The following is a 5,220-nucleotide window of genomic DNA, read 5'->3' as shown; positions in this document are numbered from 1 at the left end:
AAATTTTCTTTAATAAATATTTTTCTTGTTCATAAATAATTCAGTTACTTACTACAAACATATTTATACAAAATTAATAACTTTTTATAATCATTCTGCTTATAAAATAATATTTTTTATTAGAAAACTTTTTTGAATATTTTCATGATAATGATAAAAGGAACTTTTACTTTTAGAAAAAACAAAGAAAAATTTTAATTGATGACGAATTGATAACCATTCTCTTGAATACATCATCTTATTCTATCTTCAAATGATATTCTCACGCAAATGCATCTCTAATCCTTCCCACCAATATCATCGCAAGTAATAGGTGGAACATTGTATACAAGATTTTTTATATAGCTCGCAACAAAGAAGTCCATTACGGTGAGGTCTGGACACCTACGTGGCCACTGACATGCACCATTCCTACTTATCCATTTATTACTAAATTTTCAATTTAAATAATTTCTCACTGAATATGAAAAAATTTGCAGGCGCGCCATCTAATTGCATCCTCATTTTTCTCAATATATTTAAAGCGACGTCATCAAGAACCCAAACCAATTCAGTAATGACCTCGATAAAGACACGTGGATACATCTTACAAAAAAAATCTATAAAAAACGAAACGGCACAAATATCTCCAATACCGTTAGAGATAGGTATAGGGAACCTATACACAGTTTGAAAGAGTTTTAAATTTCACAACTCCCTAAGTAAAAATATACTGGGTGTTCCATTTAAAATAACCAAGTTATTGCTGTTTAAAGTTGAGAGAAGTATTCAGCAGTTTTTTGAACACCCTGTATAATACTAAGCGACGACAAATATAACAATTTATAACTTCAAGGATCTAAAATAGACCCTCCAAAGCTGCTTCCTTAAAATTATTTTTTTATTGCTAATATTAAATTTCTACGCTATGCCTGCATTTTCACTAAAATTGAAATATCTCACAAACTGTAAGTCCTAGGTATGCAGAACCTTTAATAAAGTTCACCTATTTTTTTACGGTGCTTTCAAAAATGCAGTAAAATACAGGGTGTTCCATTTAAAAAAACATAACTTTGATATGGTACGCTTTTCCTGGACACCCTGTATATTTCAAAATATTTTTAAAATGTAGCCGTAATCAACCTACACATACCCACCTAAACAGGTTTCTGTAACATTTGCCGTTTGGTCACTAGCGACCGAGGCGTTACTGGTGGCCCACCCTGTACATTAAATTTCTTACAGGGTTTTATTGATATTAAGTTCTATACAACTATATAGGATTGTTTTGAGTTACCAAGTGATGAATGGTTATCCTGTTCGTTTGGAGAAGATGCATTTTAAGTAAGTATTTGTACTTTTTTATGTTACTATTTTCTTCTAATTTTTCAGGAACCGAGTTATAAATTTTTGGAGCCAGATATTGATAACTGTGTTGTCCTTATATACTATTTTTAATTGTTTTATAGTTAAGTAATCTTTTATTTGCCTTATTTTACATAGTACATACCTTAATTTCTTTTTAAGGACCTCAACATGAACATTCCACCTAGATGTCTGTCCAGGATCACTCCTAAGTAGGTGACATTTTCTTCTGATTGTATACTAAGCTGTCACTATTGATGGTTGATAAAACAACAAGTTCAAAGTAAAAAGAAAAAGTGGAAAGTTTACTTAATACAGAAAACTGAAGAAAGCCTGGAAGAATATAAAAGGCAAAGAAATATTGTTAAAAGCACTGTGGCTGCAGCTAAAGAGAAATCATTGTCGGAATTCGGAACAAAAATGGAAGAAAATTATAAAAGCAATCAAAAATTATTTTATAAAGTAATAGAAACTATGAGAAAGGGGAAAAAGATAGAAACTGCTGCAGTAAAAAACGCTCTAGGGCACATTTTAACAGGAGTGAAAATAATGCAAAGATGGAAAGAATATTTTCAAGAACTACTAGTAGGAGAAGAGATTAATGATAGACAAGAAGAAACAAACAGTAACGAAATAAATGCGAGAGAAAACGAAGTAATAACCAGGGAAGAAATGACTCAAGCTTTAACCCATTAACAGCCATAGGTGCGTAAACGCACCCTTTTATTTTAATTTTTTTTGATAATTTTTAAAAATCTTGAGCGACCTCTAAAAAATTTTTTCTTTGACCTAATTTTTTGTGGGGGCTCTTAAAACATGATAAACTAATATATTTTCACAGGAGACACGAAAAAAAATAATCGTTTTTTTTTGACCCACCCTAAATTGTATAGGCATAACATATTATATTATATATTATTATTGTATCTATCAGGGAAATATTATTAAAATTTTAAGTTATTATTAACAAGATGTGTAATGGAATTCCCCTAGCAGGTAAGACCGTCAAGAAATTGTTCTTATCTAATTCCAATATAATGATTCCCACTGCAAAAAATGACTGAGCAAGATACCGTTGGACTGGAATATAATTACTGGTAAATAATATAGGTACATATAATTTCATAAGGGTGCATAAGGGTGAAAAATTTGAAAAAGTCAATTGAAGAACCATACATTCAAGGTATGCACCAGGCTCGGTNTTAATAAAATAATTATAAAGCAAAATATCAAGTCTCTTGAGACATTAAGAACCAAACTATAAATAAATATATGTATATAACAAGAAACAACCATTACTATGACGTAATGTGTTTCATACCAATTCGGTCACCCTATGCGGCAACGGCCGGTAACGTATCCGCCAAAAATGGCTTCAACTTGACAATATTCAAGGTTATTACTTAACCTGATAATTGCTATTAGTGATGGGCAAAACGATTCATTTTGATGTTTCGAATCAAATGACTCATTTCAAAGTTGAGAGTCGAAACTGGGAGCCGACTCTTCCGACTCCCAACTCCCATGGCAGATATCGAATCGCTAAGTTCGTAATTCGCATAATCACGGTGGCTCCGTCTCGGAACGGACGGAAATAGCGGAATCTGGGCCGATTGACGAATCTTGTCGATCTTGAGCTTGACCGATAATTCGATTACACATTTGTTTACTGAAACAACTGACTAAAATAGAAATTAGTTCTTCTACTGCAGTCAAGGGTTACGTACTTAGTTTTTTCACTGAAATTTGTTGTCAAGGGCGTAGTACCTATTTGTATGTAATACAAAAATGCGAATGAATGCGATAATAAAGCATATATTCTCTTCAAACGTTTACAAATACAAACGCAAACCGTTTGCTACCCTTTTTTCCTGTAGATTGCGGCCATTGTTGCCCACACTCTTTACTCCCTATCAGTATCAAACGACTTGCAAATCACTAAATACAGTGATCACATGATTCACAGGCACAGCTACACGCCGATCCAAATCCCAAAACGAATCTGACTCACATCTGACTCTCGGCCCTGGTGGTTCAGCTGTACACTATAACGGATTCGACACTCCACACGGGAGTCGGCACAGGTCGATCACGATAACGCTACATATTGAATCATCGGAGTCGACTCTTACATATTTTGGGAGTCGACTCAGATGATCTAAGCCAAGAGTCGACTCTCTGATTCGAAACATACACTCACTAGCCAACACTAATTGCTATGCGTCTTGTATTTTATTATGAGAAAAAAATGTTTGGTTTTGATTTTCAATATCTATGCCAAAATAACGATCATGGACCTTACCTTCGTTATCGTATATATAACATATCCAATATTTTAATGACAGTTAGTACACAAATCAAATAATAACAGTGTTGCACTAAGGGTGAAAATACATGAGAGTAATCTAAATTTCAGGGAAACCAGACAAACCAAAAACGTCTACAGCATTATATGTGAGATTAAACAAATAACTAAAACTTTAGAACAGCATGTTAAAACTTCAACCAAGCTAGTAAGGTGAGTGTTCTTATTCTGTCAACATGAATAATAATAATATAAATCATCAACCGCAACATCACATTCAATTTACTTCTATTGTTTCTATTTCAGAGCTCTTTACTAAAATAGAGACCCATTAGACAGCTGTTTAGTGAGTTTACAAAAGGTTACAGGTGAGTTGTTTTATCATTTGGAAATTCGTAACCAATTATTATAATTAAACTAATATTAAATAAAATTATTAAAATACCACACTTTCCTTTTTAGCCAGACAATACATAAGTATATTAAAATTAAATTACAGTCGTCCCAGGAGATATGAATTGGAATTACGTACACCGACACGACTAATGGATCGTGGAAGTTGACATTCAGCCCAGGTAATATGCTGAACTTTTGTTGTTTTTGAATTCGTGCAATGACACAAGTGCCCTAGGTCTCGGAGCTTACCAGTCGATTTGACAAGGAACGGAACGTGCCCGCAGGTATGACTAACAGACGGGTGGACTTGCCCTTCTTATAAAACGCCACCAGATGACGGATGTCTTGGAGTTTACCAATTAAATGGTACTGAAATCGTGCTAGCCGTTATGATCCACCGAGAGCTTGACCTGCCGTTCAGCCCCGATGATTTCTTAAATATTTGTTAGTTAAGGTTAAGCTAGGGCCTAGAATAAAGCCAGTACCAATCAGTTTTAGATCCTATTTTAATTTTCAAAATTCAAACTAGCTTACCTCAGATGACATAAGGTCCTCACTCTCACACAAACATGGGCAAAATGCCTGTTTCAAAATGGCTACTTTTTTTTCTCTGGAGCGACCAAAAAAACTCCTAGTTAAATTTAATATTTTACTAAAATAACCTGAATGTCAAGGCCTACAAAAACAATGTTTACAAATTGGCTGCAATCATATGTCCTAGTCCTAACCTGATTATGTTCACCCTTTTATTTGAAAATTTGATCTTGATATATATTTCTAATAGGTTAGTAAACTATACAATATTTATATTATAATTAACCAAAAAAAATTTTTTAATGTAATGGGGAAGCAAAGCAAAGTACAAGGTGAACGAGCGAAACCCAAATATTTCGCCCTGAACCGTTACACACCCCCCTTTGCTGGATAAANAATTGGCTGCAATCATATGTCCTGGTCCTAACCTGATTATATTCACCCTTTTATTTGAAAATTTGATCCTGATATATATTTCTAATAGGTTAGTAAACTATACAATATTTATGTTACAATTAACCAAAAAAAATTTTTAATGTAATGGGGAAGCAAAGCAAAGTACAAGGTGAACGAGCGAAACCCAAATATTTCGCCCTGAACCGTTACACACCCCCCTTTGCTGGATAAAAAAAAATATATAA

General features: G+C 33.5%; 1 long non-coding RNA gene across 2 annotated transcripts; it reads left to right on the top strand.

The window, feature by feature from the left end:
• Positions 1–1,255: 1,255 nt before the first annotated feature.
• Positions 1,256–4,971, top strand: LOC108915428. Of its 2 annotated transcripts, XR_001964725.2 has the most exons (6): positions 1,256–1,323; positions 1,507–2,049; positions 3,761–3,862; positions 3,956–4,017; positions 4,112–4,224; positions 4,281–4,971. It is a non-coding gene; the product is annotated as an uncharacterized LOC108915428 (long non-coding RNA). The 2 variants fall into 2 exon arrangements; XR_001964724.2 differs by having other exon boundaries at positions 4,112–4,971.
• Positions 4,972–5,220: the final 249 nt, after the last annotated feature.

This window comes from Anoplophora glabripennis, unplaced genomic scaffold (assembly GCF_000390285.2).
Source record: "Anoplophora glabripennis isolate ALB-LARVAE unplaced genomic scaffold, Agla_2.0 scaffold1718, whole genome shotgun sequence".
In the NCBI taxonomy this organism is placed as follows: domain Eukaryota; kingdom Metazoa; phylum Arthropoda; class Insecta; order Coleoptera; family Cerambycidae; genus Anoplophora; species Anoplophora glabripennis.
This window is presented reverse-complemented; position numbering and strand designations above follow the sequence as displayed.